This window comes from Molossus molossus, unplaced genomic scaffold (assembly GCF_014108415.1).
Source record: "Molossus molossus isolate mMolMol1 unplaced genomic scaffold, mMolMol1.p scaffold_m16_p_8, whole genome shotgun sequence".
Taxonomy (NCBI): Eukaryota; Metazoa; Chordata; class Mammalia; order Chiroptera; family Molossidae; genus Molossus; species Molossus molossus.
In genome coordinates, this window is record NW_023425402.1 from 53,978,421 (window position 1) to 53,991,418 (window position 12,998).

At 35.0% G+C, this 12,998-nt stretch overlaps 1 protein-coding gene across 2 annotated transcripts in view; it reads left to right on the plus strand.

Moving 5' to 3' along the window:
• The window catches only part of ASCC3 (activating signal cointegrator 1 complex subunit 3), a 303,300-nt gene that overhangs the window by 232,516 nt on the left and 57,786 nt on the right, over positions 1 to 12,998 (plus strand). The window lies entirely within an intron of this gene.

The following is a 12,998-nucleotide window of genomic DNA, read 5'->3' on the forward strand; positions in this document are numbered from 1 at the left end:
CTTTCTTACTGCTTTTTTAGGGTAATTTTTCTAGAATCTGTGGTTTTGCTGAATTTTCTTTACATAAGGATTCACATGATTACGTTATCTTTAGAATTAATACTGGAAAATCTGTTCAAATCCCAACCTGCTCCTCTTCTAAAAAAAATACAATCAAATGTATCCCATGGTGAAAAAAAAAAAAACTCTACTGTGTTAATTTTGCCAAGAAGATAAGGACTAAATTTAGTATTGAAGTTGAAGTTACTATTAGGAATATATTTTTCATCTTCCTTTCTACATACCATATATGCCTTATTTATTTATTTTTTTACTTTATTGAGTTTAAGTATAATAATTTACCATATAACTTGATTGGCACATTAGTCAGGATATATGTTTCAAGTAAATAGTGTATATTATCTTACCTCTCAGGGGTGTTGATGCTTTTCTTAAAAGATCAGAACTACTGGATTAGTCTGTATGGTCTTTCTCTTTGTTAATTCACTAATTCTGAAGTAGTTCACTTACTGAGCTTTTGCCTACCTCTCCTATCGGTTTATTGTTCTTAATAGGCTTTAATATTCCATTAACAGTTTTGCATGTTTTCCCTTTGAGAAACTAGTGTATAGATTTTGTGTGTAGCAAAGGGCTAAGTACAGTTGTAGTGAATCTGAAAATATTTAATGAATTGATGAATGAGTGGCTTCTGTATTAATCAGTTTTCTATTGTTTGCTCTATAGAAAAGAGTAGAGGAGCCTGGCCAGAGTGGCTCAGTTATTTGAGTGTCAGCCTGTGCACTAAACGATTACTAGTTTATGGTCCGGAATATGCTTGGGTTGTGGGTTCAATCCCCAGTCGGGCATGTATGGGAAGGCAACCAGTCCATGTTTCTCTCTCACATAGACGTTTCTCACTCCCCCTCTTCCTCTCTAAGCATGTCCTCAGGTAAGGATTAAAAAAAAGAAGAAGAAGAAGGATAGAGAATTAAAGTAGAGGCAGCTATTGAAAGTATGTGGTTTTTTTGTTGTTGTTAAATTAAAAATTTATTTCTGAAGTAAGAGTATTAAAAAATATGAAGAATATTTTTTGAAGAATATTTTAGATCTCTAGGAATGAGACTTTTATTATTTCCCAAAGATTTATATTATCTGGAAGAAAGACAGTAAAATAATGGTTAATTAATTCGGGAAAGCATCTTAAACTAGTATCAGTTAGATTTAAAAATATAATTTCCTTTTATGTTTACCTACTTTGATATATTTACCTAATCTAATATTTAAAAGTACTTGTCTACTATGGGAATTCATATATTAATAGCTAACACCTTTGAGCACTTTTTATGTGCCTGCCGTTATTGTAGGACCTTTACACTGTGTGGGTTCTTAACTACTGTACTATCCTGCCTTTCATGTGTCTTTCTATCTCTCTCTCTCTCTCTCTCTCTCTCTCTCTCTCTCACACACACACACACACACACACACACACACACACTGAGGCAGAAGGTACAAAAGATGTCATGTTAAGACTGGATGCACATTGCTTGTAAAGGAAGTTGGTGAAAACCACATGCCTATTACATTCTGTATTCCCCTCCACCCACTAAAATAGCAATTAAGTCATATTTTCTGCAGTCTTTTCTATGAAAAGGCATTGATCAGAACAAGAGGTCTGTCCACATCTTTTCAGCGCCTGTTTCTTTCCATTACACTGCCTAAAACCACTTACACTGACCTCATGGTATATTTTTATTAAAATAAAGTCAACTCTTTTGTGAATAACTAAACAAATCAAGTCATCTGCAAATATATGTTAGATAAACTCAGTAGTGTATTTATATTATAATTATTGTTTGCTGTACCCCCTTTGTAATTACCACAGCAACAATTATATAATCTCTTTATCCTATGGTGTTTAGTCCAAGAAACTCTCAACTTCCTATAGATAGTGTCTACGTCTGTAGTATCTTAGAATTCTTTTTGAATGAGGATATTGGGACATTGGGACTGTGGGACTCACATTAACAAGGAGATCTGCAAGTACTACTCTTTGGTTAATTTCTTGTCTGGGGATTATTCTGTATTCACAAGAGAATACATAAATATTAACAGAGAAACATTAAATAATAAAGCAAGATTGTATTTGAAGTAAAGTGCATTTTCTAGGAATCATTTCTTCATTGAATTTTTTAAATGTTTTCTATGTCCACACCCAGGATTCCTAAATGACTCGCATAGCCTCATTATCTTTTCTAGTCTCATCTCCAAAAATGCATATTAATCTCCTGGTGGTTTTGAAACAAGGAGGTGGAAGCTAGAGAGGACAGAAACTATAGAGAACAGGATGATAGGCACAGCAGAGAGCAAAGACAAGGAGTGGGGGTAGCATTCGTGTTTCAAAGGCCTGTTGCCATTATCTTTGGGTTTTTGTTGTAATAATGCTGAATAATGTTACATTATGTTTTTGAACAATTCAGTACTATAACATTCACTTCAGTGTCTCCTTTTACTAAGATACAACCACTGATGCTTCTAAAGTCATTTTAAACCTTTTTTTTTAATTGTTTATTTTTTAGAGGAATTTTTAGTATTCCTGATATCACAACTGAAAGCTTATATTCTTTTGAATATTGCTTTGAACTTACTGTAATATTATTAACAATTTAATTTTTTCATTATTTCTTAGGCTACATATTGTATTTAACTTTGGGGGACGTTTCGTATTATTGATAGTGTAGAAATTAGGTTTATCAAGCTTTTTAGGTCTTTTGAATATGTTGCAGTGTGATTATTGTTGGCACAGAGGGAAAAAAATCTAGACGGTGGCTATACAATAAAAAAACGAATATTAAAACATTGAGTCACTTTCAACAAGCATTTAAAAATACATAAAACTATTATTTCTCTTCAGTAGACATAAAAACATAGTTTCAAATGATGAGCTCTGGATTTTGTATATTCATAATTGATAATTAGTACCTTTTTTAGACCTTTATTTTTTTTTAGACAAGATATATAAGAATTTCATTCTTGGCCATAAAATTATTTTTTCTTTATTTAAATGAATTGGAATTCTTACTTTTTATCTAATCATTTTGTATATTACTATCAACTTTTCTATAATAAGAATTTGAATTTTTTGGAGTAGGAATATAATGTTATTGCCATGTTAATATTTATCAGAAAAGGCATTTTCTTTCAAAAACAAAGAGAAAAAATTTAATTAGATCACTCATTCGATGGTATGCTTCCTTTCAGTGTTCTGGACACAGAATTTCTCTTACACATAGCATTTCATAGCAGAAGGTTGTCAGGTTTGATAAAAAATGTCATACATTAGGTGCATGTATGTCCTATCTTCTGAATTCTACCGCTTTTGTTCTTGTCCTCTATCATTTGGATGGTTGGGGTTAGCCTTGTATTTTGCAGAATTATATTAACAATATCATCCTTTTAACCAAAGGATGGACGCAACAGGAAATTTCTACGTTTAAAGATGAAAACTAAACTCTTCCAGATAGTAAGGAGCTATGCTAAATGAAAGTGTCTTAATATCTTAAGCAGATAATGAAGCATTTATAAATTAGATCTTTTATTCTTAATACATTACTCTACATTTGTCTATATTAAATTTCATCAGTTACATTTCTACCCACAGACCATATATTGACTCATCCAAAAAATATTTATTTTGTGCCTACGATGTGTGAGGCTCTTTCTAGGGGCCAGACATCGAAGATAGAATAAGGAACATTATTGACAAACTGTGTGTGTGTGTGTGTGTGTGTGTGTGTGTGTGTGTGTGTGTGTGTGTGTTAACACATAGATAAAGTATGGGCCATGGTATAAACTATAAAACACACTTGGGTGTTGTTACTAACTGAGGTCACCAGCTCAGTAGGATGCTCTAAGAATGGCAGCAGGATGTTGCCCATCATTAAAAAGAGTCTTCAAAAATAGAACAGGTTATATAGTATTTTATCCTTCATATTTATTTTCCCTGTGCGGGAGATTTGCTACATACATTTCTTCTGGTCTCACATCAAAAGGACGTTATAGAGAACATTTGCGTGGGTCCAAATAAGCTACTCAGATGATAGAAGGTATGTGAATGGGACATTTCAGTCTGGAAATGCAAAGGCTTTGAGTCAGTGTAACTAAAATTCAAATAATGACCTGTATGAATAGAGGCCCTCTTTAGATCTTGAACAGAGTTACTTTTTCAGTCAGTAGGAAGTTCCATCTGATCTCACAAGTAATAAACTCAGAATTTATTACTTCAATTGATGGATATAATATAGACCAAAAATATATAGATTCAAAAAGGACTGGAATGAATTTATTAATGATAAAATAGTAAAGAACTCAAAAAAAGATGGAATTGTGCCTGTCCTAGTTGGTGTGATAGATGATGAACATTCCATTACAGATCAGGGAAGGCTGGGATTATGATTAGACCTTCGTGGCATGTTTTTTCCTCTTGGCCCACTAGATACTTGGAATATTATCCTTCAGAATATTGAGGAGTGGTGTTTGTTTCTTTAAATGTGGCCGTCTGTTTTACTTAGAAGTACTAATTCCTGTTGATTACAAATGATTCTCCTTTTTCCCACACTGACACCCTCCTCCCAATTCGCCCCCCGGCCCCCCTGCATTATTGTCTATGTCCATTGGTTACACATACATGCATGTAAGTTATTTGGTTTATCTCTTCCCTATGCCCTGTCCCCTTCTTCTGAGGTTTGTTAGTCTGTATCCTAGAAAGATCTCTTATCCTTTGAGACAACATGGATGAATGGAGAGTATTATGGTCAGAGAAATAAGCCAATCAGAAAAAGACAAATATCACATGATCTCACTTACTCATAGATGCCATCACTTTTAAATAATAGTAAAATACTGCATAAGGCCAAAGATTGTATTGGCACTCTCTCTCTCTTCACTAATGTTATTCTATAATAGTAACCCACTTATTTAAATCTTGTTTTATCAATATATCCATTCAATAATCATTACAGCTGCCTTTTACTAAACACCTACTATACCAGCACTTTAATCGACATTATTTATAGTCATCAAAAAACCCTTAATGGTAAATGTTAATATACAGAAAACACAATTGCAGTTTAATGACTTAATTAAGTTCTCCAGGTTCTATACAAAGTAGCTTTTTAGAACTCTCTGCTCTATACCTTCCTTCCTCTCCTAGATGTATTTTATCCTTTTCCTATGATTTAATTCAGTTTTAAAAAAAAAAAAAAATGTAAAGCATTGAAATATAAAGGTATATGCTTTTAAAAAGTCAAGATGCAGAATTACTTTTTAAATTATATTGTAACTAATAATTACAGTTATTAAATGCAGATGTTATTAATGGCAAAATGATTATTTCGACATTCTTATTGAAAACATATATTTTAAACAATATGATGCTATTTGGAAAGATTAGACATTTTATAAGAACTCTTGCCAAGTTTTTTTAACACCATGTATTAATAAGCTTTATAATTAAGGCAGCTGCTTCACACTTCTATTTTTAACCAGTGACATTACATCTGTCTTGCTCCATTGATGCCCTCCTCCTACTTATGGAAACATTTAGCAGTTTTGGCAACAGGGATTTTATGGCATAGAGTAAGTAGTCTAATTAGATAGAAGTGAAAATCCTGAGGGAAAAGGACATTTAAAAAGTAATTTGAAGAATCTCTTAATGATGTTGGCACTGAAAGGCTAAGCCTAGAGTAGAAAGTGCCTGTCGTCATGGCAAACAAGGACCATGATTTCATATGCTCAGTGGACAGTGACAGAAATGAAAAGACTTCAAAGTTAGAGAAAATTTATTTGAATAGATTTTTCAGAAGGTGCTTGCTGTAGTATTAATACCTTACAAAGAAAGTATGTCCCAAATGCATTCTGTCTCTAGAGTTTTCTAAAAATTAAAATTTAAGACACCCAGTTTTGGCTCCTGTGACTGCACAGAAATAGGAGATCATATATAAAATATCCAATATGAAAATGTTATTTTTCCACAAAGTCTTGGATATTGACCAAAAAAGGGGGAGGAACCATTCCAAATTTAGAAGAGGACCAGAGCAGTAAGATTTTTACATATCAGTAGATTTCTAACGTTAGCAGTTCTCTCTAGTGCTTTCTTTAAAAGCACACTGATTCTTTGCTCTGCCCACATAATAGAGCACTTTTCAGTAATATAGCATTTTCGATACTTGAATTTTGTCCTGTTTGGGGCACAGCTATAAATCTTTTGATAGAAAATTGCAAATGTGTCTTTCTTAAACATGAGATTGGAAAAATAAGCAAGAATTAATTTTTTTAAAAGAGAGAAATTTAAAGTGAAGTAAGTAAAAAGGACAAGCAGATATGAATAGTATTGGTAGGGGACCCAGCATGTAAAATTAAAGAGTTCATTAAAGGAAAAATGAAAGGAAGGAAAGGTTAACTGAGTAACAGTGAACACCACCAACCTCATGGCCTTGCATTTCCAAATAACCTCCTGACAATTGCAGGATCCCATCTGCTGCTCTTTATCTTCCTGGTAGGGAAACCTAATGGGCTGTCTTCCAGGGTTCGTGAGAAGAGCTTCCCTCCCCCTCAGGCTGGGGGGCTGCCTGGCATCTTTGGAGAGGCACAGATGGCAAAATGTCTTGAAAAAAGTACCTTTCTATTTCTCTTGGTCTTTTTCCCTTGAGACTGTCCCTAGTCTTCATTATTTCTTAGCTTCTTTCTAGCTTTCTGCACTTTTATAAGCTTTTTGCAGCACAGAAAAAGTGAAATATTTTCCTGGTAAAAGGCCTCAGTCTCAGATATGTCTATTGTGATTGAATAGATTACGCTAAAGATTTTTGAGATGATTATGTTCTGATGAGTATAAAATATGTTTCTTATATCATCTGAAATGTGTCCTGTTTTAAATTTCTGATTTTTTAAAATTACCTTTGGCTTCAAACTGTCACACAGAATAGAAACTGTCCACTACTAGGATACTAAAGGTTGATTAAATAGGGTTGTGAATTATGAAATTAGTTTAGATACCCGGGTATGAATAGTTTTAATGTTTATTTCATTATCACCAAGTTTAACTTTCTCATTTTTTCACATAACAAAGACAAACCCTGCCCGAGATAACACAATCAGTATGGAAAAATAATATAAAAACTCAGCTTCCCACAAGGAAGGGCAGAATTAAAATAAGAATTCATATCACACCAGCCACCTCTCAAATGTCCTTCTCTTTTTTCCCCTCTGTTGTTTCGTATTTTTCTTTCTCCTCTTCTTCCATCTTATTCTCCCTTCTATTTAAACTTACAAAGCACAATGTATGGAAAGGGTCATCATTAACCTTCGCAGCCTAAGCTATCTGTAAAAACACATTTGGCTTGTCAACATTTGTAGAGATTTCCTAAGTGTTCTAATAGTCAGTGGACTTGGGGCAATACCAAAGAAATAGAAGCAGGCCCATATCTTTTTAAGGAGATTTGTGCCAGATCCCAGAGAGCCTAATAAAAAAAAATTTTAAAGGGATAGGCTTGTGCTGGACATGTCTGTCTCTTTGCTTTTGCTGCTTAATGTAGCTCGACCTATATATGGGAAGTGTTTGCTTGTACTTACGGCCCTCAAGGCTGAAGAGCTGCTGACATTGTTCTCCCCAGAAGTCAGAGTTTCCAGCCTCACCTATGGACAGCATTGGATCACCAGCCTCCTGGGGGGTCATATACAAGACCTTTTACAAAGGGAGACTCCATTTAGGCATCTTTTAATTGTAAATATAATCTTGAAAGGTTTCATATCAATTAAGTCATATTTATAAAACTCCAGGGTAATTTGCTTTTCAGGGAACCTTTATCTTGAATCATTTAGCAAAGAAAGTCATCATTAATTTGGTTTTAAAAATTAATTAATTAGAATTGTCAGTACACATACAACCACAGTGGAAAAATAAAAATGTAATGAAAATAACATTGAAGATTATTATCTTGCTGGGCATAAAATCTCTCCTAAATTCTAGCCATTTGTCACTTCATTTTGCTTTGAGTAAGCAGAGCATGGTTTAAACTTTAAAAAATAAGTGGGGAATGAATGAAAACTTTAACGTTTGGATGAAACCTGTATATTACACTATAATTTTCATATGGTTTCTACTCAAAATATTTCTAAGTTCATCCCAACGAAGTTTAAGGACCCTAAAACTATTGTTAGGGTCTCATTAGTCCAGCAGGTGGAGCAGTTCAGAAATCAATGCTTTTTCCTTTCCAGAAGTGTTACAAAAGGTATATGGTTGCTGTCTTAAATATCTTCCCAATACAAATAAACATTGTTTAAACTGATACATATACCATCCTGCCTTTTATTCTCACAAAGCAGCCAAGTAGGAAAATAACTGGGATCATTCTCAATACGTAAAGCCAAATGAATGTATTTCAGTATTATGTGTGTGGAACAGAGCAAAAGAAAAATTAAACACCCTAATATCCTTCCCAACCCCCAAATAATAGAAGCAGAGCCCTACAGTATTACATCATTTTGGAAACGTTGCATTTCAAAGGGATAAAAATAATCATAGAAATATTTCTTGGTGCTAAGGGACATACAGCCTTTTAGGTTAAGTAGCATGCCAGGCCTTTTTCTATGTAATAATGTACAGAAGCACAATTGAGTCATTGTTCTCCTGGACAGAACAGCCTTTGCTCATGTACAGTACTTAGTAAATGTCAGCTATTACTAGTTAATAATAATAGTTATTGAGCACTTTCTATGTTCCTGGCATGGAATACGGCAGCACACTAGGCTGATAAAGTTCCAGTATTCCTAAACCTTACATTCATATGGGTTTGGTAAACAAACAAGTAAAGAGATAAACATGTTATATAATTTCAAGTGGGTTTAACTGAGATTTTTTTAAAGATAAAGTAATTTATATAAATGTCTAACACTATGCTGTACAACTGAAACTAATGCAATATTGAATGTCAACTATAATTTTTAAAAAATTTTTAAAGAAAATTGACCAAAAAAAATTTAATAAGCACCTGGAGGTAACTAGAGGAGGATGTCTGTTGCAAAAGAGAGCTGAGTGACGTAAAGGAGCAAGCCTTGGGGAAGAAATTCTAGCCAGAGGGAACAACAAATGCAAAGGCCGTGAAGCAGGAGCCACTTGTCAGGTTGGAGGAGCAGCAGGAAAGCCAGTGTGGCAAGAGCGGAATGAGCACTGGGAGGGCACAGGAGGCAGGACTCAGGTCACCTACACCTTACTGAGGAGTCTGGGATTTATCCTGAGTCTTCAGAGAAGCCATTGGAGGGATTTCAATCAAAAGAGTGATGTAATGTTATTAGTGCTGAAAAGACCATACTGGTCCTTAGTGGAGAATGATTGTTTTGGCAAGTATAGATGAGAGAAAATGGCTTGGATAGACTAGTCAGAGGTTAAAATGATAAATAATGGTTAGACTCAGGGTGTGTTGAAGGTAGAACCAACAGGAATTGATGGGTTGTAAGTAAACAGGAAATAAAGATGCCTAGGTCTTTGGCCTGAATGACTTGGTGAGAGGTGAAGAAGACTGGGTAAAAAGTAGGGCCTGTGTTTGTTTTGGTGAGTACTGGTGACAGGCCTATGGATGATACTAAAATTTCAAAGTCATGAGTTTGGTTGAGATCATCAGATAGTGAGTACTTACAAGAGGTGTTAAGACTGAGGTCTGGGAACTCTAGCATGTTGTAGAAGGTGGTCAGCAAAGAAAACTAAGAGGGAAGGACCATAAGTAAGAAGGAAAACTTTTAAGACAGTGCACTGTCCTGGAAGCCAAGGAGAAAAGACTATCTCAAGAAGAGAATGGTGATTAATTCAGTTAAAGACTATTGATGTAGACTGGAGGAGAGCTGAGATTAATCATTTGACTTAATAAGATGGAGATCCTAGATGTCTTTAATGAGTAATTTCAGTGCAGTGATAGGAAACAAAAGCCTTATTTGAGAGGACTCAAGAGGGAAAAGAAAGCAGAGACAGCAAATACAGCTAATTCTTGCATGGAACTGAGGAAGGGGGCTGATAGAAATCAATTTCCTTTTTGTTAAAGATGTTATAGCATATTTGTATGTTGATAAAAATGATCCTATATAGAGAGGGAAATGATGATATACAACAAAGTTCTTAAGAAAACTAAATCAGAATCAATGTGTAAGAGGAAGAATTAGCCTTTAGTAGAAGTAGAAACAACTTATCCATTGTAACAGGAAAAAAGACAAAGTATTGAGATATAGCAGCAAGGAGGATAGTATGGGATGGTAGGATGAGGAGGAGATTTTCTTCTGTTTGCTTTAATATTTTCATTATAGGAAGCAAGGCTATCACCTGAAACTGAGGACATGGGGAAGGACCTGTAAATGTGGACAAAGACCACCGATTGACTGAGGTGGATATAGTATGGTGGCATGAATATGGTATTTGCATTTAGGAAACATGGGTTCAAATCTCAGCCTGGCCTTTTATCTTCTTTATGTGAGTGGCAGGTCATTTAATCTAAGTCTCAGCTTTCTCTTTCATTTTAAAAAAAGTGCGATTATATCTGCCCTACCATAGGATTAGTGTGAAGATATAATAAGGTAGAAGATATGTATGTGTTCAAATATATCTGACTTTGATCTACATAGATTTGTGTGTGTGTGTGTGTGTGTGTGTGTGTGTTGTTTTAGTTTAGATTTAGTATTTGTGTTTTGCTTTTGTTTTGTATTCAGTACTGCCATACTCTAGACCAGTGATTTTCAACCTTTTTCATCTCATGGAACATATAAACTAATAAAATTCTTCGGCACACCAAAAAAATATATTTTTTGCCAATCTGACAAAAAAAAAAAATAGGTGCAATTTTGATTGATTTACAATAATAATAATAACAACAACAACAGCCTACCCTTTTTGCTCCAAAATGGCTTTTTAAAAAATGAGGTTCCTATACTTGCATATAAGGATTTCTGGTACCAAGAATTAACCAAGCAGGCACAACCTTATAATGTGAAGTGACCATTAAGATGCAGCTATATTATATGACCTGTATTTATGGTTCAAGGCAGGGCATTCACACCGGAGAGCTATGTTGTGATTTTTTTAATTTGACAGTGTAAGGGTCAGTGCCCCTGACGAGTCAAGTATAAACAAGTATTGCATATTTTAAAAATTGTTGTGACACACCAGTTGAAAAAATCACTGCTCTAGACAACTTTACTTTTTTTTTTAATTATATTTTTTTTATTGATTTTTAGAAAGAGAGAGGAAAGGAGAGAGAAATAGAGACATCAATGAGAGAGAACATCATTTGGCCACCTCCTGCATGCCCCCTGCTGGAGATTTGGCCCACAACCTGGGCATGTGCCCTGACTGGAAATCAAATTGGCGACCTTCTGGTGCATGGGTCAATGCTGAACCACTGAGCCACACTGGCCGGGCACCTTTACATTTCCTTGAAGTCCAGAACTCTTAGTCTGTGTCAGAAGTGCTAGCCTTTTTGGACTCACTAAGACTCTTTGTATTTAATTATTAATATTTGGAGCACTGGCCAGTGTAGTTCAGTTGGTTGGGCATTCTGCCATGCACCTAAAGGTTGCTGGTTTGCTTCCAGGCCAGGGCACAGCCCAGGTTGTGGGCTCGATTCCCCAGTAGAGGGCATAAGGGAGGCAGCCAAACCATGTTTCTCTCTCACATCGATGTTTCTCTCTTCCTCTCCCCTCCTCTCTCTCTGAAAATCAATTTTAAAAATATTTGGAGTAATAAAGAAAAGTACAGAGTCTTGCTTCCCTTTTGATACCAAGTAAAGCTTTGCCCTTACCCTAACAGGTATCCTTTAGTGAGTTTTATTTTTGCTTTAAAAAAATAAGAAAAGAAAAAGCCCGGCTGGTGTGGCTCAGTGGTTGAGTGTCAACCCATGCACCAAGAGGTCACTGGCTTGAATCCCAGTCAGGGCACATGCCCAGGTTGTGGGCCAAATCCCCAGCTGGGGGCATGCAGGAGGTGGCTAGTCGATGTTCTCTCTCATCAATGTTTCTATCTCTCTCTCCCTCTCCCTTCCTCTCTCTCTAAAAATCAATAAAAGAAAAAATAAATTTAATTAATTAATTAATTTTGTAAAAAGAGAGAGTGAGAGAGGTCTTGTTATCCTTCATGACAGTGTCATTTTCTGAGTTTTTCTTAGATTTTTTTGCCCCTACTCCATTGTTCCCTCTTCCTTTCTCTCCAAGTTAATATTTTCCTAGAGGCCGTGGCTCTGGGTTTTAGCATACCGTAGGGGAGAAACAAAGTCTCTGAAAGCAATGATTCCCACTGCCACATCATCCTACCCCCAAATAAAAAAGCACCGCAATTCTTTAATGAGACATTACCCTGGCTTTCAGACCAATGTCTGTGCTCCTAAGAGTGCTCATCTATTTATAGTTGTTAAAAAATCCACTTAGTAATTAGAAGAAATCATAAAGTAATTATAATTCATAATAGTGATTATGTCTGGGTGATTACTCCTTCAGTCAGATGCTTGCAAATGGATTAGCACTTCTTTGAATTAGGAACTTGGGCTTGAAATCTATGAGGAAGCTATATTAGTAAGAAAAAAAATATGTTCTTTCTTTTGGGACTATGCAGAAAGCTGTAAAACAGCCAGGAAGGCATTGGGAACCTGGCTGAGAGAAAAATCAGGCAAATCAAATTGGCCATTTTATTAGGCATATATTCATCTGGAAAATGTCTCTTCATTCAATTGCAGTTAAAGCTCTGGTCAATTTAATCTAGTTCATTAGTAATACTAACTCTGAGTTGGGTTGTGATGTTTAGTAGTTTCTCTTCCTGAATAATTAAGCGAATATTACTAATACCTGGGGGAAGGGCAGTATATTTAAAGTCTAGGTATTTTTAAAATATAAGTTTTCAAAAATCAGTATTTTTGAAACAAATAAACAAAGCATTACTTAATTTTAATTTCTGATGAGGAAATAAATGTCCATTATTTTTATTATTCTGTACT